Here is a 24,045-nt window from a genome sequence, read left to right as displayed (position 1 = left end):
TTTTTATTTTTTTAATTTCATGTGAGTTGGCTGAAAAATTGCCACTATTGTTGATTTCATTTTCTTTTTTATTGGGCATTCTGAAATAAAATGATTAACCAGTGTAGGTAGGGACTACATACTCATTTTTGGAGGGATTCTGAAGACAACTTATAAAGGATGCTATAAAGTTTAGATAATGATGCATGTCTTATTCAGGGTGGAAATTATGTGTTTTCTTTAGCAATATAAATTCTCCAAATACTGGCCTGCCTAAAAGATCTAAAATTGATATCATCTACTCAAAGATCATAGGAAAGAACACAAATGGGTTATACCAAAACCATAGGCCTACTTCAAGGGCTTGAAAACCAAGAATGAAAAGTCAAGTATGACAAGGATTTGATATGGGTTCCAATAAAGCCCTTGCTAGAGCAATGGAGCTGTAGGAGCACAAGGTTAGGGATCTCTGGTCTGCAGACAGGCACTTAACTCCGACATTTTTGTATTCTCCTGTAAAGTGGAGATAACGCTACAGTATTTGCACTTTGCTGTACAAGGCTATTGATGGGAATGTGGTTTCAAAAATATAAAGCCCTGTGGAAATGCAAGTTATCTTGGTTACACTGACAGACAATTCAAGAGTGTTTGGTTTCCTCCACTGTGTGCTGGTCATCAAAATAATTAGGTAGTCATATTGCAAAAGCAATATTTAGCACTCCCTTCCAAAAGAAACTCTGGATTGGCAGTATTTTGCATGCTCTTACACAGAGTCCTCAACCAGGTGTGTCCACCGTTCTCAGGAAAGTCCATGGATTCACTTCAATGGAGTCTCTGTTTCCTCTAAAGTTCTATCATATATGTGTGTTTATTTATATGTGTGAATGTACATGCGCACACAGAGTTTTGTCAAAATACCAAAGGGATCCATGCTTCTCTTGTGAAAAGCATCACCTCCTTTTGGTAGTTATGCATCCTCTACATAATCTGTATTTCATTGTAATTGTTCCCATTTTTATGAGGAAAAAAGGCCCGCAATATATTTAAACTGAACAGCCTACTCTCAGACGATGTGTTCCCTAAACATATTTATTTCCTTAAAGGTTATCATTTCTTTAAATTTCTGTTCTGTTTACTCCCATTTCTGGCAGGCATTGGAATAGTGTATGAAGGTTGGGGGTTGACTCTGAAGGCCAAGATGCCAACCTGGCAAGCTGAAGGCTTGTGGTTTTGATAAATCCCGAGTCATTGTTTGATAGGAAAAATGATAACAATGTGTTCAGTAGGAAAAATAGCAGGCTACAAATATAAAAGCTAAAGACTTTCATTGCAGCCTTGATGCAGACTGGCCAATGGACAGTACCTCACCCTCAACTGCCTTATTACCTAGTTGGTTGAGAGTTTCCTGATATTTCTCAGAACATAATAACCCCTCCAGTGATGGCAACAGGCCCTCTCTTCCACAGCTGCTGCATCAACAGCAGTCATCTCTAAGTTGAGAGGAGGACTCTACCACATCACAAACAAATCTCAACCCAAATCTGTTGAAGTGCTTTGTTTGGTTCATGGTTTCTCTATTCAATTTTAATGATGTTTGTATGTTCCCAATATCACAACATTGATATCTAAATTTCCTTTGGTTCCTAAATACTAGGATTGCCATGTTTGCTATAAGAAGGTATATGTTGCCTTCTATTTTCACTTGGTAAATAATACATTTTTGTTAACCAAGGCTGATTGTCATAGAAGCAGCTGAGCCCAAACAATAGATACAAAGCTTGAAATGTAGTGATACTAAAGATCTAACCATCAGCACAGTGAGTACTTCTTGTTCTTGATCACGATAATCAAAATGAACCTTGCCAAGGCTTCTTAAAGTAGAAAGGGCTGGATAAAATGCTATCGTCTGATTCTCTTTTTAAGGGATTATATGCAAAATCTTCAGCTTTTCCTAAGCAGTATATAAATGTCCCCAAAATACTACCTTTTAGCCTAGTGGAATATTTTGATGCTTTTACAGTGGTTTTTTTTTTTTCTTTTTTCTTGTTTTTGCATTTAGTATTATTTACAATGTTTACCAAAAAATAAGCTTTAAAGAATCTTCCATAAAACTTGCTCACCAACTTATGAGTAGGATTACTTTAACAAAGAAATAGGAGGCTGGTGGTTAATAATGTGCCTGCATTAAAGCTTAACAAAATCAACTTCCCATCAAGTATCTGTAAATTAATGACTAATCCAACTTTTAACACAAGTTCACCAGAAACAATTTTTTTACATACACATGGCAATCAATAAAGAAGACAAAAATATACGAATGTGTTTGATCATTTATTTCTTAAATTCCGTCATGTGTGTTGGTGTTTGGCATGCAAATACCATGGGTTTGTTGTGAAAATATGACATACATGAATTGAATTCATGGCAAAATAGCAAACAAATGGCTATATTCACATGTTTTAATGTTTAACAATAGTATTCCTTTTTTTAAAATACAAATGTATGTCTTTGTGAGTGGATATACATATGTGAACATATACATACACATGAAATTCAGACACATAGACTTTTTAATCTTGAATCTTTTGTTTTTATTTAAAATTTGAAAAGTTTAGTTAACATCTCAAGTTTCAATATCAGATTTTTACAGCCAGAATGCAAACAGCAAGGGGGTTAAAAAACAGTTACTTCTTGTATGTGTTTGCCTCAAAAGCATCTTATCTAGAGCTGACCCCATTGGCTAAAACCTTCTTCTCTTGTGCATTGTTCTTGATTTGGTGTGTCACCTGTCTCTTGTTTGTCTATAGATTAGCACAAAAATGTCATTGCAAACTAAGTGAATAGGGCACAGCCTCAGCACCTGCCACTTTTAAAACTCTTTAGAAGATTCCCTTGTTTATTTTGTAGGCACCCAGGGGGGCACTTAAATAACTGCATTGAAACAAACAATACTGGTGATGATTAAGGAGGCTTTTCACATGAAAATTCACTTCAGAAAAATGTTTTGCAGATGTACTGAAGAAAACTGTATCACTAAGAACCACTCAAAATACTTTGGTGGACCAAAACACCTTTATATTTCTTCTGGCAACCTGCCAAGTTCACTGCCAGCTTGAAAAGAATTCTATAGCTGGAGGCTAGAGCAGAAACTGCAATGATTTAAAAGAGAATTGGCTACAGTAAGAACGATAATGCCCTATATCGTTAAAATGCAACTGGCATCTCAGCCTCCCTACAGCTCTTTGAAAATGTGCTTACTCTTCAACTATTTACAAGGAAAAATGCAGAGACAATTGAAATCATAGGAAATAAAAATTATTTTAAACGGCTGAGAAGTATTTGCCAAATGATTTATCAGTAGTGCTTATAAAATAATGGCATGTTCTCAACTGTTAAATGAGTAAGAAATCCATGCAGAAATTCTGCTCATTATGAAACTCACCCATCAAACACAAACCATTTTCATGATGCCCTAAATTAATTAATGCAGACTGTAAACACAAAAACAGTTGGCTGAAAATTAAGATGTGAACACAAACGGACACCGTTCTGATATGATTGGTATATCTTAGCATTTGACAGAAACAAAGAGACCTTTGGTTACTTTTCTGGGTGATTATGGAGAATGAATACTTGGTCTGGCAAGCTAAGGAAAATCACAGAGTCCCTGGACCAAATTTAAAGGGATCTCCTCAGTGTTTGTACAAAAACCAACAGGAACATCTGTTCAGTGGTTTAGATTATAATAAGCAACAAAGACAGATGTATAAATTCAGCATTCAACACATTATACAAAATCTATTATTATTTTTTCCTTATGTAAAAAATAAGTAGAATTCTTCTTTCATTTGGATACAAATACCTCTCCATTTAAATTTGCTCTCGTGAATACACAAAAGTCAATGTGGGAGTCAAGAGTAATTTGCAAGGAAACTCAACATGGGAACTGTGGAGAGGAAGCAGTCAGTTTAGCAGACCAATCTTTCAATGCGTGCCAAAACTTAAATAAGCCGTGCTGGCACCTGGCCTCAAGGGGCTTAATAGAACAGGGACATAACGTAAATATATCATATCAGCCAAGGTTCTTGACTCCTCTCATAGAGGTGTGTCTCAAGTGCAGTGGGAAGATTGACAAGGAAACATTTCCTAAAAGCCTAAATATGTATAATCAGATAAAAATTCATGGATTGGAACTTTTGTAACTCTAATCCAAATGCCACATTTCTATCCCCAATAGACATGCCCATCTTTACAGTCAAAAAAGAATAGTTCTCAGTTATACCTGCCACTAGTTACGGACTTCTTTGCTGCGCAAACAAAAAATCACCTGTGAAACACGACAAAGTCTAGACTAAAACCTATCACTGAGAATTTAATGCAACATGTGTTTACTGTTTCATCCTCTCCTGATGGTTTCAGGTTCCATCAATATGTTAAATCTATATTTACAGGCTGAACCTGCTTCCTGAATTCCAGATGCCTAAATGTGATCTTATTCTTGATTTCTAGATGAGTCTCTCCTGCCTCCAACTCAACAGTCCCTATAGAACTCATCATCTCCTCTAACCTTACTTAAACTTGAGCCCGTCCTCCATTAACTAACCATGCAGTTGTTACATGAGGCCAAGCATTGGGCGTCATTCCTAGCTTTCCCTTCAATATGGTTCCCACAATTATATCCAATCAATCCACTGAATCTAGTCCTGTTGGTTCTACCTTCTCAGTACCTTTCAAATATATACTTGGCCTCCATCCCTATCCCAGTATCCTAGTGTTCAAGACACCACTGCCTTTCATTAGATTGCCACAGGAGTCTCCTCACCTGATTCTCAACTGCTACCTTGTCTGCACATAAACAGCTTTACAATAGCCAAAATGATCCTTCTAAATTTAAATTTTGATTTCTGTACTACTCTGCTTGAAACCTCACAAAGGCTGCCCACTGGCCATATGACAACACATAATCATAATCTAGTTTCTAAATATCACTTCAGGTTGGTCTCTTCCCAGGACCCAGGTGACATTCCAAAATAATGCAATCTTTCAGGCTCACAAAAGAACCACTTCCAGGTGAGTCCTTCTCTCACTTCATTGCTGACTAACTCCTCAGCTCCTTGGAATTTAGCATAGCTATTACCTCTTTCCGGAGCTGTTTGCTGACATCCCAGTGGCAGCCATAGGTCCTATTTTCCTGTGCTTATTACGATCTCAGCATACAAGCACATGTCCTTTCATCGCACTTCACCTTATTGCACCTCGTGGATATTGTGTTTCTGTGTTGTCTATCAGTGACATATTTTCAACAGCACATGCTCACTTCATGTCTCTATATCACATTTTGTTCATTATCACAACATTTCAAATGTTTTCATTATTATTATAACCGTTGTGGTGATCTGTGATGAGTGATCTTTGATGTTACTATTACAGTTGTTTTGGGGCACCACAAACCTCGCCCATATAAAACAAGGAACTTAATCCATGAATTTTGTGTGTGTTCTGACTACTCCACCAACCAGCCATTTCCCCATCTCTCTCCCTCTCCTCAGTCTTGCCTAAGCCCTGAGCCCATATATCAAGTCAGTTTTGACTTTCAGGTTTTATTATTTTAGAAATACGTTTCATAAGCCTACAGCTGCCACACATAGATAGTGATTCCTCTATGGATCTGGACCAAGTAAATTGAAAACTTTCTGGAAAGGATTCACCATTCTAGATGTCATTAACAACAGTTATGATTCATGGAAGGAGGTGAAAATATCAACATGGGGGGCGGAGCAAGATGGCCGAATAGGAACAGCTCCAGTCTCCAACTCCCAGCGCGAGCGACACAGAAGACCGGTGATTTCTGCATTTTCAACTGAGGTACTGGGTTCATCTCACTGGGGAGTGCCGGACGATCGGTGCTGGTCAGCTGCTGCAGCCCGACCAGCGAGAGCTGAAGCAGGGCGAGGCATTGCCTCACCTGGGAAGCGCAAGGGGGAAGGGAATCCCTTTTCCTAGCCAGGGGAACTGAGACACACAACACCTGGAAAATCGGGTAACTCCCACCCCAATACTGCGCTTTAAGCAAACAGGCACACCAGGAGATCATATCCCACACCTGGCCAGAAGGGTCCCACACCCACGGAGCCTCCCTCATTGCTAGCACAGCAGTCTGTGATCTACCGGCAAGGCAGCAGCGAGGCTGGGGGAGGGGCACCCGCCATTGCTGAGGCTTAAGTAGGTAAACAAAGCTGCTGAGAAGCTCGAACTGGGTGGAGCTCACAGCAGCTCAAGGAAACCTGCCTGTCTCTGTAGACTCCACCTCTGGGGACAGGGCAATAACAAACGCAGCCGAAACCTCTGCAGACGCAAACGACTCGTCTGACAGCTTTGAAGAGAGCAGTGGATCTCCCAACACGGAGGTTGAGATCTGAGAAGGGACAGACTGCCTGCTCAAGTGGGTCCCTGACCCCTGAGTAGCCTAACTGGGAGACATCCCCCACTAGGGGCAGTTTGACACCCCACATCTCACAGGGTGGAGTACACCCCTGAGAGGAAGCTTCCAAAGCAAGAATCAGACAGGTACACTCGCTGTTCAGAAATATTCTATCTTCTGCAGCCTCTGCTGCTGATACCCAGGCAAACAGGGTCTGGAGTGGACCTCAAGCAATCTCCAACAGACCTACAGCTGAGGGTCCTGACTGTTAGAAGGAAAACTATCAAACAGGAAGGACACCTACACCAAAACCCCATCAGTACATCACCATCATCAAAGACCAGAGGCAGATAAAACCACAAAGATGGGGAAAAAGCAGGGCAGAAAAGCTGGAAATTCAAAAAATAAGAGTGCGCATCTCCCCCGGCAAAGGAGCGCAGCTCATCGCCAGCAACGGATCAAAGCTGGACGGAGAATGACTTTGACGAGATGAGAGAAGAAGGCTTCAGTCCATCAAATTTCTCAGAGCTAAAGGAGGAATTACGTACCCAGCGCAAAGAAACTAAAAATCTTGAAAAAAAAGTGGAAGAATTGATGGCTAGAGTAATTAATGCAGAGAAGGTCATAAACGAAATGAAAGATATGAAAACCATGACACGAGAAATACGTGACAAATGCACAAGCTTCAGTAACCGACTCGATCAACTGGAAGAAAGAGTATCTGCGATTGAGGATCAAATGAATGAAATGAAGCGAGAAGAGAAACCAAAAGAAAAAAGAAGAAAAAGAAATGAACAAAGCCTGCAAGAAGTATGGGATTATGTAAAAAGACCAAATCTACGTCTGATTGGGGTGCCTGAAAGTGAGGGGGAAAATGGAACCAAGTTGGAAAACACTCTTCAGGATATCATCCAGGAGAACTTCCCCAACCTAGTAGGGCAGGCCAACATTCAAATCCAGGAAATACAGAGAACGCCACAAAGATACTCCTCGAGAAGAGCAACTCCAAGACACATAATTGCCAGATTCACCAAAGTTGAAATGAAGGAAAAAATCTTAAGGGCAGCCAGAGAGAAAGGTCGGGTTACCCACAAAGGGAAGCCCAACAGACTAACAGCAGAACTCTCGGCAGAAACTCTCCAAGCCAGAAGAGAGTGGGGGCCAATATTCAACATTCTTAAAGAAAATAATTTTAAACCCAGAATTTCATATCCAGCCAAACTAAGTTTCATAAGTGAAGGAGAAATAAAATCCTTTACAGATAAGCAAATGCTTAGAGATTTTGTCACCACTAGGCCTGCCATACAAGAGACCCTGAAGGAAGCACTCAACATGGAAAGGAACAACCGGTACCAGCCATTGCAAAAACATGCCAAAATGTAAAGACCATTGAGGCTAGGAAGAAACTGCATCAACTAACGAGCAAAATAACCAGTTAATATCATAATGGCAGGATCAAGTTCACACATAACAATCTTAACCTTAAATGTAAATGGACTAAATGCTCCAATTAAAAGACACAGACTGGCAAACTGGATAAAGAGTCAAGACCCATCAGTCTGCTGTATTCAGGAGACCCATCTCACACGCAGAGACAAACATAGGCTCAAAATAAAGGGATGGAGGAAGATTTACCAAGCAAATGGAGAACAAAAAAAAGCAGGGGTTGCAATACTAGTCTCTGATAAAACAGACTTTAAACCATCAAAGATCAAAAGAGACAAAGAAGGCCATTACATAATGGTAAAGGGATCAATTCAACAGGAAGAGCTAACTATCCTAAATATATATGCACCGAATACAGGAGCACCCAGATTCATAAAGCAAGTCCTTAGAGACTTACAAAGAGACTTAGACTCCCATACAATAATAATGGGAGACTTCAACACTCCACTGTCAACATTAGACAGATCAACGAGACAGAAAGTTAACAAGGATATCCAGGAATTGAACTCATCTCTGCAGCAAGCAGACCTAATAGACATCTATAGAACTCTCCACCCCAAATCAACAGAATATACATTCTTCTCAGCACCACATCGTACTTACTCCATAATTGACCACATAATTGGAAGTAAAGCACTCCTCAGCAAATGTACAAAAACAGAAATTATAACAAACTGTCTCTCAGACCACAGTGCAATCAATCTAGAACTCAGGACTAAGAAACTCAATCAAAACCGCTCAACTACATGGAAACTGAACAACCTGCTCCTGAATGACTACTGGGTACATAACAAAATGAAGGCAGAAATAAAGATGTTCTTTGAAACCAATGAGAACAAAGATACAACATACCAGAATCTCTGGGACACATTTAAAGCAGTGTGTAGAGGGAAATTTATAGCACTAAATGCCCACAAGAGAAAGCTGGAAAGATCTAAAATTGACACTCTAACATTGCAGTTAAAAGAACTAGAGAAGCAAGAGCAAACACATTCGAAAGCTAGCAGAAGGCAAGAAATAACTAAGATTAGAGCAGAACTGAAGGAGATAGAGACACAAAAAACCCTCCAAAAAATCAATGAATCCAGGAGTTAGTTTTTTGAAAAGATCAACAAAATTGACAGACCACTAGCAAGACTAATAAAGAAGAAAAGAGAGAGGAATCAAATCGATGCAATTAAAAATGATAAAGGGGATATCACCACCAACCCCACAGGAATACAAACTACCATCAGAGAATACTATAAACACCTCTACGCAAATAAACTGGAAAATCTAGAAGAAATGGATAATTTCCTGGACACTTACACTCTTCCAAGACTAAACCAGGAAGAAGTTGAATCCCTGAATAGACCAATAGCAGGCTCTGAAATTGAGGCAACAATTAATAGCCTACCAACCAAAAAAAGTCCAGGACCAGATGGATTCACAGCTGAATTCTACCAGAGGTACAAGGAGGAGTTGGTACCATTCCTTCTGAAACTATTCCAATCAATAGAAAAAGAGGGAATCCTCCCTAACTCATTTTATGAGGCCAACATCATCCTGATACCAAAGCCTGGCAGAGACACAACAAAAAAAGAGAATTTTAGACCAATATCCCTGATGAACATCGATGCAAAAATCCTCAATAAAGTACTGGCAAACCGAATCCAGCAACACATCAAAAAGCTTATCCACCATGATCAAGTGGGCTTCATCCCTGGGATGCAAGGCTGGTTCAACATTCGCAAATCAATAAACATAATCCAGCATATAAACAGAACCAAAGACAAGAACCACATGATTATCTCAATTGATGCAGAAAAGGCTTTTGACAAAATTCAACAGCCCTTCATGCTAAAAACGCTCAATAAATTCGGTATTGATGGAACGTACCTCAAAATAATAAGAGCTATTTATGACAAACCCACAGCCAATATCATACTGAATGGGCAAAAACTGGAAAAATTCCCTTTGAAAACTGGCACAAGACAGGGATGCCCTCTCTCACCACTCCTATTCAACATAGTGTTGGAAGTTCTGGCTAGGGCAATTAGGCAAGAGAAAGAAATCAAGGGTATTCAGTTAGGAAAAGAAGAAGTCAAATTGTCCCTCTTTGCAGATGACATGATTGTATATATAGAAAACCCCATTGTCTCAGCCCAAAATCCCCTTAAGCTGATAAGCAACTTCAGCAAAGTCTCAGGATATAAAATTAATGTGCAAAAATCACAAGCATTCTTATATACCAGTAACAGACAAACAAAGAGCCAAATCATGAATGAACTTCCATTCACAATTGCTTCAAAGAGAATAAAATACCTAGGAATCCAACTTACAAGGGATGTAAAGGACCTCTTCAAGGAGAACTACAAACCACTGCTCAGTGAAATAAAAGAGGACACAAACAAATGGAAGAACATACCGTGCTCATGGATAGGAAGAATCAATATCGTGAAAATGCCCATACTGCCCAAGGTAATTTATAGATTCAATGCCATCCCCATCAAGCTACCAATGAGTTTCTTCACAGAATTGGAAAAAACTGCTTTAAAATTCATATGGAACCAAAAAAGAGCCCGCATCTCCAAGACAATCCTAAGTCAAAAGAACAAAGCTGGAGGCATCATGCTACCTGACTTCAAACTATACTACAAGGCTACAGTAACCAAAACACCATGGTACTGGTACCAAAACAGAGATATAGACCAATGGAACAGAACAGAGTCCTCAGAAATAATACCACACATCTACAGCCATCTGATCTTTGACAAACCTGAGAGAAACAAGAAATGGGGAAAGGATTCCCTATTTAATAAATGGTGCTGGGAAAATTGGCTAGCCATAAGTAGAAAGCTGAAACTGGATCTTTCCTTACTCCTTATACGAAAATTAATTCAAGATGGATTAGAGACTTAAATGTTAGACCTAATACCATAAAAACCCTAGAGGAAAACCTAGGTAGTACCATTCAGGACATAGGCATGGGCAAAGACTTCATGTCTAAAACACCAAAAAGCAACGGCAGCAAAAGCCAAAATTGACAAATGGGATCTCATTAAACTAAAGAGCTTCTGCACAGCAAAAGACACTACCATCAGAGTGAACAGGCAACCTACAGAATGGGAGAAAATTTTTGCAATCTACTCATCTGACAAAGGGCTAATATCCAGAACCTACAAAGAACTCAAACAAATTTACAAGAAAAAAACAAACAACCCCATCAAAAAGTGGGCAAAGGATATGAACAGACATTTCTCAAAAGAAGACATTCATACAGCCAACAGACACATGAAAAAATGCTCATCATCAGTGGCCATCAGAGAAATGCAAATCAAAACCACAATGAGATACCATCTCACACCAGTTAGAATGGCGATCATTAAAAAGTCAGGAAACAACAGGTGCTGGAGAGGATGTGGAGAAATAGGAACACTTTTACACTGTTGGTGGGATTGTAAACTAGTTCAACCATTATGGAAAACAGTATGGCGATTCCTCAAGGATCTAGAACTAGATGTACCATATGACCCAGCCATCCCATTACTGGGTATATACCCAAAGGATTATAAATCATGCTGCTATAAAGACACATGCACACGTATGTTTATTGTGGCACTATTCACAATAGCAAAGACTTGGAATCAACCCAAATGTCCATCAGTGACAGATTGGATTAAGAAAATGTGGCACATATACACCATGGAATACTATGCAGCCATCAAAAAGGATGAGTTTGTGTCCTTTGTAGGGACATGGATGCAGCTGGAAACCATCATTCTTAGCAAACTAGCACAAGAACAGAAAATCAAACACCGCATGTTCTCACTCATAGGTGGGAACTGAACAATGAGATCACTTGGACTCAGGAAGGGGAACCTCACACACCAGGGCCTATCATGGGGAGGGGGGAGGGGGGAGGGATTGCATTGGGAGTTATACCTGATATAAATGACGAGTTGATGGGTGCAGCACACCAACATGGCACAAGTATACATATGTAACAAACCTGCACGTTATGCACATGTACCCTACAACTTAAAATATAATAATAATTAATTAATTAAAAAAAAAAGAAAAGAAAATATCAACATTAGCAGGTGTTTGCAAGAGGTTGATTCCAATCCTCATGGATGACTTTGAGGGGTTCAAGAATTCAGTGGAGAAAGTAACTGCAGATGTGGTGGTAATAGCAAGAGAAGTAGAACTAGAAGTGGAAGCTAAAGATGGGGCTGAATTGCTGTAATCTCATGATAAAACTTGGAAGAATGAGAAGGTTTATCATGAGATAAAATAGAAGCTGCTGTGAATATTGTTGAAATGACAATAAAGGATTTATAACATTATATCATTAGTTAATAAAGAAGTAGCAGTATTTGAGAGGATTGACTTGACTTTTAAAAGAAGTTTTACTGCAGGTAAAATGCTTTCAAACAGCATTGCATGGTACAGAGAAATCTTTTGTGAAAGGAAGAGTCAATGGATATAGCTAACTTTTTTATTGTTGTATTTTTAAAACTTGCCACAGCTACCCCAGCCTTCAGCAACCATCACCCTAAATAGTCAGCCATCAATATCGAAGCAAAACCTTTTCACCAGCAAAAAGATCATGATTCACTGAAGGCTCAGATGATAGTTAGCATTTTTGAACAATAAAGTATTTTAAATGAAAGTATTCATATTTTTTAGACATATACTATTGCACATGTAGTAGATTACAGTATGGTGTAAACATAACTTTTACACTCACAGAGAAACCAAAAATATTTGTGTGACTTATTTTATCACAATATTTGCTTCATTACAGTGGCTTGGAACTAGGACCCACAATATCTCCAAGGATGCTTGTATATCCCAATTCATTTCATGGCCCACTTACTGAGTTACATTCCACACTACATTATTAATGCCTCCAAGTCAGCGACTATGTCTTATTTTTGTTTGTATGTCTAGTTGCTAGAATAGTTCTGAGTGCACAGTAGGTGATGAGGTTTATTTTGATGTTGAACAAATATGTATAACCTGCAAAGATATTTTTACTCAATACTTTATCCATTCAGATTTTGCCTTCATGAGTCAAAACTGTCATTATAAATATAAATAAATGTATAAATGCATATATATGTGTGTGCATACAATCAGTTGGCCCTCCATATCTATGGATTTCACATCCTCTGATTCAACAAACTGTGGATAAAAAGTATTTTTAAAAATCAATAAAAAATACAAGCTAATAAAAAATACAGTATGACATCTATTTACATAGCATTTACATTGTATTAGATATTCTAATTAATCTAGAGATGATTTAAATTATGGGGGAGAATTTATGTAGATTATGTTCAAATACTATGCCGTTTTATATACACACATACATATACACACACTACACATACATACAGATACACATACATATATGTTTATAACTACCTACATATTTATTTATGTTTATGACTACAGTACATCATATTTACATAAAAAACTCTGGGCAGAATAATAACTATGGAAACAGAAATGGTAAGTGTAATAAATAGGTCAAAACACAGCAAAAGGCCCCCAGGAACACAGAAGGAATCATCAATCCCCATGTTTGACAAAGACGATCAAATATAAAGAGTCTCAAAGTACTACTTAGACTAGGTAACTTGCAACTTAAAATTCCACCACTGAAGATTGCTGCTTCCAGAGAGAACATGACAATTCCCAGGAATTATTTGTAAAACGTAAATACTCTTAGGAGACAGGCTCCATTAAGTCTCCAGATATCTTAACCCTAATGAGTTATGGAATCTCCTTCTGCTGTAATGGAGAATCCTGGGAGTTGGGGTGAGTCCAGAGAAGACAACAGAAGCAAACTTCACCTCCTTCATCATTGTATCCAGAACTGTTTATATCAGGGCCCTGTGCTTTCCAGACGCTGGTATCCTGGGCGTGGTGGCTCACACCTATAATCCCAGCACTTTGGGAGGCTGAGTCGGGAAGATCACTTGAGGTCAGGAGTTTGAGACCAGCCTGTACAAAATAGTGAGACCCTGTCTCTACAAAACTTTTTTTAAAAAGAAAAAAGTAAAGATAAAAATTGGGAACCAAAAGATTGCTACCTTGTTTCAGCTTTATTGAGGTCTAACAGAAGTACACTAAATTGCATCTACTTAGCATGCACCATGCGATGGGTTTGTTTTATTTTTAATTTAATTTTAAGTCCCAGGATACATGTGCAGGACATGCAGGTTTGTTACATAGGTAGACGTGTGTCATGATGGTTTGCTGCATCTATCAACTCATCACCTAGGTATTAAGCCCTACATGCATTAGCTATTTATCCTGATGTTCTTCCTCCCTGCAACCCTCGACAGGCCCCAGTGTGTGTTGTTACCCTCCCTGTGTCCATGAAATACGCATACACCTGTGAAAGCATCACCACAATCAAGACACTTTTACCCCCTGCAAAAATTCCCTTGTGCCCCTTTGTAATCTGTCCTTCCCTCCACCTTAGCCTGTGCAACTATTGATCTGATTTTTTGTCACTCTAGATGAATTTGTACTTTCTCACATTTTATGTAAATGGAATCACAGAGTATGTGCTCTTTTTGGCAAGGTTTCTTTCACCCATCAGAAGAATTTTGAGACGTATCCATGTCGTTGTGTGTGGCAACAAACTTTTTACTTTACTAAAGTGATGATATCTTTTAAACCATTCTTTCTACAATCACAATTATTTTGTAAAAGAGAAGGCCTTTTAACCATCAAAAAAGAGAGGATGTGGTCTCCAAGTAAGAACAGTTGTTCTCCAGAATGAGAAATTGGCAATGTCATGCTGACAAAGAGTGGGGAGTCCAAAATAGTATAAACCTCATCACCCAAGGCCAGTTCTTCTCCTGGCCACGAAAGGGGAAGCGCTGCCCCTCACAAAGCCCTATATGCCTCATTCAGGGAGGGAGAAAAGCAGTCCCTCTTGAGACCTGTTTCCATGGTAACCGGTGAGCAATTGACAATGTGGCTGTAGTTGGGCCTCCTTGAAGGGGAAAAATCTTCAACAGGAACCAGGCCACTGAGAGATGGAAGAAAGGACAGCTCTTACCCAAACCTCATGAGGAGGCTACCGGAATCACCAGACAGTTCCTTTATTGGGAAAACCCCCAGCGACTTTCCAATGAAATGGAGAAGGGAAAAGAGACCCTTCGGAATCAGATGAGTCCATGAACCGGCAGCAGTCAGGGCAGTGGTGACATCACAGAAGGAGGATGGGCCTTAGACAGTCATTACCCTTTAGAATCCTTGCAGCTTTGAGCAAGTTCATGAATCTCACTAAAGCTCAGTTTCCTCCATAGAATTAAGCAATATCAGAGCCTCTGCACTGGACAACTCCAGAGGGCACCATTGGGGTTATATTTTATGTTTGCCTAACCTTCACTGCAGTGAGTAGGTGCGTGCTTTCTACAATGTCCTGAGGTCTAAAGGGGTAGAGTTCTGTGTGTGGCATTTTAGGCCTGGAAAGGATGGGAGCCTACAAAACCAGAGAAATATTGCAGGTGAGTGAGGGGCTAAGATCCAGATGCCCCCTGCCCTGCTGATCCTCTCCAAGAAAGGAGGCCCCAGATCTCCAGCATCTGAGGCTCTGTGTAAGAGCAAGAGTATCAGCCAATGAATTTCATGCTTTGTGGCCCGTGACTCCCAAGATGGTCTATCAGATCTCCAGGTATTGGAGGTTCCTCTCAGTGACAGCCTGGCAGTACAGCATGCCCAGGTTCAAATCCCGGATCTGCCACTTAATAACTAGGAGATCTTGGATGGATTACTTAACCTTCTTATGCCTCATTTACCTTGTGATAATTTATTTTATAGAGTTGCTGCAAGAATCAATGTGAAAATGTACATAAAGTGTTTAGCAAGTACAGTAGTGCTCAATAAATGTCAGCTTTGTTGTAACTCTTCAGATTTTCCCTGGGCAAGGTAAAAGCTTTCTTGGAGCCTTTCTCTTAATCAGTCCTGCCTCAAACATCCCTTCTACTGAAACAAGCTGTAATTAATCCACTGTAGATCTGACACTCCACTAAATGGGGAACAGTGCAAAGGTCTGTAATGAGGATCTTTTTAAAAATAAAACATATACATCAGTCTCAACACAGGTAAATATCATAATTACCTGGAGAGGAGGTTTACAAAAATGCAAATGACATTTTGGAAAGGCTAATTCAGTAGGTTAGTTTAGAGCTGTGATATTGTGATTTATAATAAATATGTATTTGCTCTTGGTCTCTATTCCTGGCACAGAGCTCCTAAAGCCCTTGGAATTTCCTAAGTGGTGAGTTTATGCTAAAGAGGTGACTTTTGGAAAACCTCTAAGGATCGGGGGAGCTGGTTGCCAGGGGAGCCAACCATGTGATTAGAGGGTTAGAACTTTCACTACCCACCTACCTGACCTCCGGGGAAGGGAAAGTGACTGGAGATTGACTTAATTTGCAACGGGCAATGATTTCATCAATCATGTCTACGTAATGAAGCCTCCACAAAAAACAACAACAAGAAAACAAAACAACAACAACAAAAAACTTAACAGAAGAACTTCAGAGAGCTTCCAGGTTGCTGACCACATAGAGGTCATGCCCAGAGAGGGTGTGAAAGTTCCACACCACTTTTCCATACCTTGCCCTACTTATCTCTTCCTTCTGGCTGTTTCTAAGTTGCATCCTTTATATTAAAGCAATAATGTAGCAAATGAGTTCTGTGAGCCATTCTAGCAAATGGTCAAACCCGAGGAGGGAATGGTATGAACCTCTGATTTACAGCCATTGGTAAGAAACACACATGACAACCTGGACTTTCCATCAACATTTGAAGTGGGAGCAGTCTTGTGGGATTGAGCCCTTAACCTGTGGGGTCTGCTGGTAAGCCTGGTAAGTGTCAGAATTGAATTGAATCATAAAAAACCCAGTTGGTATCCACAGAGTATTGGTGTGGACCCTACACGTTTGGGCACAGAGGTATTCTGTGTCAAGTGTGCATATAGACAAAAGAAAAGTATGTTCTCCCCTATTCAAAGGCAGAGTTATTTATCTGTGCTGTTTTGTTTTTAAAGATTCCCTGGGTGATCTTAGTGTAGCCAAAATTGAATATTATTGACCTAGAGCAGGAATTGGAAAACTTTTCATGTAAAGGGCCAGTTAGTAAATATTTTAGGCTTTACATATTTTACCACATATTCTTTGTTTGTTTAAAAATGTAAAAATAATTCTTAGGTTACAGGCTGTACAAAAACAGGCCCTGCCCAGATTTGGCCCACAGTTCGCATTGCTTGTTGATCCCTGGTCTAGAGACCATAGCTCTGGAAGTTCCATGATCTAATATATTTTTTGGTTTCATCTAGAATCCAATTAACACATTTACCCAATACTCCTTTGGCCAAGTTGATGATTCTCCACTATTTATTTGCCTGCCTCACTCTACACTTCTAGCAAGCCACTGCAAGGCTGCATTGTAGCCAAGAGGAAGCCCTCATTGAAGGCTGCACAGCAAGGAGTGTTGGCAGAGTAGCTGGGTTTCCACTGGAAGAGCACGAGTCAGCACCATGCTGGAATCAAGCATGGATATGCACTACTGCTGCCAGAGCATCATAATTTACAAGCATTTATCGAGTACCCTTCATCTAATTTTCATCCTGTGGAAACTAGAAATTGCTACACTTGCATGCAATAAACTTCGGGCAGTTAGCCTTCTGCATTGGGACACTACCATTTGGGAGGGAAAAGACCCTTCTGGTGGGTAAAGATAGGGCCTCCAGTTACTGCATTTGTTTTAATACAGCCTATTCCATAGGGCCATTGATAGAGACTCATTATATAACCTTTCGTGGAAAGCTTCTGACTTCTTTCTCAAAGCACAGGTAGGATGTAAAGAGATATCCCCATCATAAGGCACTTGCCCCAGGCCAGGCACTTAACTCTTGACATGTGGCTCTTTAGATTTCATGCTGTAAGTCTCCAGAGGTCTCTCAGGTCCTGCCCAGTGGAAGCAGAAGTCAAGGGAAGCAGCTGTTGAGTAGCTTTCTTTTGGAGCTTGGGTGCTGAAGATCAGTTCCTCCAACTTTTTGGTGTTTTAGTGTTTCACTCCATCTGCAAGTTTCACCCCATTTCTAGTGTATTGTCCTTTGGAGAAGTGAAGTTTCAGATGGCAACAACTCCACTTGAAGCCCATATTAAATATGGGAAACCCATTTTCTGCATCATAAGATGAGAACATTTTTATTGTACCAGTACTCTTAGGAAGTGGACTCTCAGAAAAATGATTTGGATTGAAGAGGGCACACATATAGGTGGAAGAGTTGGTTGTGAAACATGGGGGAGAATTAAGTGGTTTCTCCACTGAAGGAGGGAGGAAGAAAATAAAAGGAAAGAGGATGGGCATATCCAGCAAGATAGACAAATGTATGCTCTCCATGCACTCTCTCTCACACTATCCCAGTTCTTTCATGTTACAAAATTCACAAAATGCCTGCGTGTACATGAATTTTGGTGGAAACACTGAAGAAACTGAGCTTCATGCTGACATTGACATAGAGTGGGACAGCTCTAAGGTAGCCTATGTGAATGAGCAATGGAGAAAGAGGAACAAACATAAGGAGTTAACCCCCCAAAATTGGCTGTGGGTGGTGGCTTGTGCCTGTAATCCCAGCACTTTGGGAGGCCGAAGCGGGTGAATTTCTTGAGGTCAGGAGTTCAAACCAGCCTGGCTAACATGGTAAAACCCCTGTCTCTACTAAAATACAAAGATTAGCTGGGCATGGTGATGGGTGCCTGTAGTCCCACCTACTAGGGAGGCTGGGGCAGGAGAATTGCTCGAACCCAAGAAGTGGAGGTTGCAGTGAGCCAGGATCATGCCACTGCACTCCAGCATGGATGGCAGAGTGAAATTCCATCTCAAACAAACAAACAAAACATCCCCCAAATTATGGAGAGAGCTCCAGACTTTCAAGATCGTGCAGTTAGCTATTGTTTAAAGTTAACGAAATCCCTATCTGATGTTTATTCTCTTATTTTTGTTTTTAATTTAATAAGTGCTTCATGTGACTTTTGAGTTATAGCTGACTGCCCTAGCTCACATTTTAGTGCCAGAGTAAGTATCAAATGGTAGATTTATTTCTCTCTTTTATAAAAGAAAATCAATAACCAGTTTGCAATGCCTTTGATAGAAATTCAATGACTAACATAAGGTTTTACTTTATCAAGAAGCTGGGGTATTGTCAACAGCTATCCAAGTAACTGATTCAAAATCCAATTGTGAAAACATTCACTGGGCACTCTCTGCATGCAAAGCAGTGAGAAGGTGCTGGGAAGAATAAGAGAAATCAGATGCAGTCCCCCTCCTTAGGAGAAATGGCAAAAAATAGCATGGTCATGGAACCAGAGCAGTGATTCTGACATGCATTTTGCAAACAAACATGGTGGAGGCCATGTGACTTAATCAGCAGGATGGAACTAAAATAGGGCTACCTAGGATTAGACAAACTATGCTGTCGCTGCTGGAGATTCCCAAACTACAGTCTACCAATGTCATGGCAGGTGGGGGATAAGTGGAGGAGGAATCCCTTCAGCACACCATTCAAGGGCTTTCAGCCTGAAATAAGCTAATACTATGAGCAGAATGCCCAGGAAGGGTTTATGAAGGGTGTACCATATGCCCAAGATCAAAATCATCTCTTGAGGAGTCCCTCCCAAAGGGCTCACAGTCGTCTTCCAAAAGGCTTTTAGAAAAAGCTAAAGGATATGTTTTTCCAAGAGCCTGATGTCTTAGTGGCCTGGAAGACATCCTGGGAATTGTCTGGAAAGGAGGCACTGGACCTCTAGCTGTGATGAGATATAGGAATAAGGAGTGGTGGGCTAAGTGTGCATGTAATATGCAAACTGGAGAGAACAGTAAGTGTGATGAGAAAAGGAGGTGGGTGCCCAAAAGCAAATTTAATTCTCTCCTACTCCTACTGGAGAGAAGAACAAGGGGCTTGGGGAAAACACAGCAATGCAGCATCCACAGGCACATAGTATATGCTTAATAAATATTTTTACAAATAATATACAAATATAGAAATAAGGTCTACAAATATCACTTGAGAAGCACAGGATGTGATTCACTCTTCAGAGCCAAATTTTATTTATGGTATCACTTTAAAAGGCAGCAGCAGTAGTGCTACTGAGACCATTTCCGCTGGGAGAGAAGTTCTGAGGACTCTGAAAACTTACAGGAAGAGGCAGGCAAGACTAGAGATTGTGATAAGTAAAGTGATTAACTGAGGAGCTGTGTGGGGGGAAAAAGATGTCTCAACTTAGCCAAGGTTCAGAGATAACAGAAGCTTTTCCCCAAATGAAAGGTGACTGAGCGACCGACTATCATTGATTTCAGGAAAAGCTTGCAGACAGAACAGGTAGACTCAGACAGCACTCTCAGGTGAAGACCTCAAGGGAATTCAGCTAGTTGAGGCAGCCCCAAATCCCCATGGGAATCCGGTTCATTTCTGGGAAACTTGAACAAGAACGGATTCATAGATCTCAAAATTGTACAAAGAGAAATTTACCAATAAACACAGGAAAAAATAAAATTTCCTGGAAATATCAGCTACCAACAAATATATTTTCAGGTGTGCTTCAGGATTAAGGTTTATAAAAGTGTGTTAAGAAATGGAAATATTGTTCGTGTGGGTGGTGGTTGTGTTCCTGGGGAAGAAGAGAGAGAGAGAGAATTGCAACTCCAACTCTTTATATATGAGAAAACTGAAACTTGGAATGATAAAGTGGCTTTCTCAAGGTCTCACACCTACCTGGTAGCAAGTCTTTGTTCATAGCTGCATATAACATATCACCACCTGACATATTATATATTCTTCTAGTTGAATATTCTTTCCATTAAAATTGGGCTTTATTTGCTCACTACAATGTTCCCAGAAGGTAGAACAGTGCCTGGCACTAAGGAAATACTTGATAAACATGTGCTGAATGAGACAATGATTTAAATCTTTGCACTCACATTCAAGTGACGTTTAGATTATACCATCCTGTGAATTCGTGTCCTTTGCAGGGACATGGATGAAGCTGGAAACCATCATTTTCAGCAAACTAACACAAGAACAGAAAATCAAACACTGCACATTCTCACTCACAAGTGAGAGTTGAACAATGAGAGCACATGGACACAAAGAGGGGAATATCACAACACAGGGCCTGTCAGGGGACTGGGGGATGGGAGAAGGATAGCATTAGGAGAAATACCTAATGTAGATGACGGGTCGATAGGTACAGCAAACCACCATGGCACATGTGTACCTGTGTAACAAACCTGCATGTTCTGCACATGTATCCCAGAACTTAAAGTATATTAAAGAAAAAAAAAAAAAGATTACACTATCCTGTTTTCTAAGTATAGGGGATCTTGCAGCACTCAAATTAACACGTATTTACCAAATACACATCACATGCCTGGCACTGTACTTGTGGGAAGAAGAGATGTATTAGTGAGGACTCTTCCAGAGCAAAATGCAAAAACGCAATCGAAACTAGCTTAAACCTCAAGAGGTGGAGGGGGAATTTGTTGGTTTATATGACTGAAAAGTTCTAGAGTAATACTTCCAGAAACGGCTTGAACTAGAGCACAAACAGGATAATCCGGGCTTTCTTTATTACTGATGACTCTGCTTTTCTATGCATTGGCTTCACTCTTGGTCATGATTTCTCTAGAAAATAACCCTGGTGCTTCAGGAAAGAAAATTCCTTTATCCTAACAATTCAAGCAAAACTCTAGGTAGGGCTTTTATTGGTCCAGCTTGGATCATGTACCCATTCATGAATGAGTTGCACTGATGCAGTATTTTGCTTAACCAGAGTGGATCAAGTGTCCACCCGTGGAACCAGAGATGAAGTCAGCCCCTTCTAAACTACACTGAACTGGACTAAGTGTGATCCTCTAAAAGAAAATTGCAATACTCCATCCAAAAGAGGAGATTTGCTATAAAGGTTAAGAGCACACACATCCTCCTGCATCCTGCAAAGAGGGGCTGGGGGTCAAAGCGTTTAGATTAGTCTCCAAGTCTCAGAAGGTTAAAACTTTGTTGGAGGAAAAACACAAATCAATAAGTGATATAAAATAGCACTTCATTAAGATCAAGTATGAGCTCCTATTTATCATGGGCATATTACACTGTATAAAACCATATCAATAGTTATAAAGGCTCAACATCCTTTTAATATACAATGTTGTGCTCTGTACACAGAAACCTCTACACCACCTGTGATTGATATTTCTATATCTGACCCTTGTAAGCTATCAATATGGCACTGCCAGGCAACCAACAGTTCAGGTTCCGCTTCACTATTATCTTTTTAGAGTAGTGTTCTTGCGATTGATGGCCATTTTATTGTTTTTTGCGTTTAAAAAATAAAAATAAAGAAGAAGAAAAAGATAGTACATGAAATAATTACATCACTGTATAATAATAGTTCTCTTAAATTTCGTGAAGCTCAAGCAAGGGGGTCACTCGGTGAGGGAAAATTAGCAAGTCTCCCTCCTCAGTTGAATGTTCTTTGGACCACATTTGACTAGGAGTTCAAATGTAAAGGAAGACAATGAAAGAATAGATGCTGGACTCTGGAAATGTAATTTTGTTAGCTTTCATAATAAGTCTGTCTATTGCACGTATTTCTCTCACAACCTTTCGGGACTCGGTTGTCTATGAATGTGGAGACCTGCCTATCTGTGAATCAGGGTATGAGAGCTATCTAGATCTGTGTCGATTAAACTTTTGTCATTCACTGTGTTTGCTATATTTTCCTAACTCAGCTCGTATCACTTAACATTTCCCTTTAACTCCCCTTTTTACTTAAGTACATTTATTTTTAAAGGAAGATCTGTGTCGCAAACATAAGTGGAACACTGGTATCTCTGCCATAAATAGAAAGTATCTGAAAAATAAAACAATCTTATTAAATTCCGGATAGTTACTGCTGCCAAGCTTCTAAGCCCAAGGCCTGCTCTCTCTTTATTAAGAAAAAATGGCTAGCAAGTATCAGAGAGTTAGTAAAGATATATTAGCACCAAACTTGAACTTTTTCCCTCGCTTTAAAGGTAAGAATTGAAAGAGAATTGAAAGGCAGTGACTTCCTCACTGTAAGACATTGTTTAATCCCTTGTTCATGTGCTACCTACAGAGATCCCAGAGCACCACCCATGATGCCAGGCTGGAGGAAGCAGCAGGCTAGAGGAATTCAGGACAGACGAGCCAGGAAAGAGGTACTGATGAAGACCTCCTGGAGGCAGTGACACTTGAGCTTGTCCTCACAGGGTTGGAATGGTTTTGACTCTGCTGTGGGAAATGCCATTTGGTAAGGATGCAGGCAGGAATGGGCATGCAGTTAGGTCTGCCTGAAGGACCAGTGGTGCCCAGTCCTGTAGGCATGTCCTCAGGGCCAGGTTATTCATGCAGTGTAGTGGGGAGGAGCAGGGAGCCTCTATTCCGTTGGCTCTTCAATCTTTTATTTTAATCAGTTGCTTCTCACTCCAGTTAATGTTCTTCAGCACAGATCTTTTTCACTAATGGCACAGTTCTCACCTAGGACCCAATGCAGAGCTCACATCCCACCCTCCTTTCCCCATGACAAAGCACTGGCAAACCCTGCCAAAGAAGAAGCTTGGCTGCAAAGCAGTTTGGAACTGGACCCAGGAGCTCACCACCACAGGGAGTGCTGCACTTTGACTGGACAGAATGCATCCTCCCTGCCCACATAGCATGTGCCCAGGATGAATCTCACTGTATCCCAGTTCCTCATGATGGGCCCCAAACCTCTTTTTCACAGTAATAAAGAAAACACACTTTACAAAAAGGCAGTTCATCTATGAACATATTGGCTAGGATAACACATCTTAGAGCTAAATGTGTCACTGTAAATGGACTCATTTTATATTTCCACATACTGTAGATGTTTAAAAAAAGGTACATGCACAGAAACTATGGGAACTGAACTGGAGTATGAGCCAATTACCCTAGACTTTGCTGTAATCTGACTTTTGTGTAGCATATTTTCTTTCTCTAACATTTTCCTTGATGGGGGATGGGGAGTGGAGGCAAAGGAGACAAACTGACAGCAGGGCATTTTATTTAGACCAAAGGAAATATATTCAGCCTATCTTAAATTATTTGTCATCATCATGACATTTTCTAATTTGAAAGTATTTTGCTT

The 24,045-nt window shown here is 40.0% G+C and overlaps 1 long non-coding RNA gene and 1 pseudogene across 3 annotated transcripts in view; one reads left to right on the top strand and one right to left on the bottom strand.

Annotated features, from left to right (window-relative positions):
- Positions 1-24,045, bottom strand: part of LOC126944990 (26S proteasome regulatory subunit 4-like) — a 1,186,326-nt pseudogene that overhangs the window by 6,238 nt on the left and 1,156,043 nt on the right. The window lies entirely within an intron of this gene.
- On the top strand, positions 15,115-23,725 carry LOC126944992 (uncharacterized). Of its 2 annotated transcripts, none has more exons than XR_007722263.1 (3): positions 15,115-15,254; positions 23,017-23,098; positions 23,422-23,725. It is a non-coding gene; the product is annotated as an uncharacterized LOC126944992 (long non-coding RNA). The 2 variants fall into 2 exon arrangements; XR_007722262.1 differs by having other exon boundaries at positions 15,115-15,360.

The sequence above is a fragment of the Macaca thibetana genome, chromosome 20 (genome assembly GCF_024542745.1).
Source record: "Macaca thibetana thibetana isolate TM-01 chromosome 20, ASM2454274v1, whole genome shotgun sequence".
NCBI classification, from domain to species: domain Eukaryota; kingdom Metazoa; phylum Chordata; class Mammalia; order Primates; family Cercopithecidae; genus Macaca; species Macaca thibetana.
Note: the sequence above shows the minus strand (reverse complement) of the source record. Positions and strands in the feature narration are given on the sequence as shown.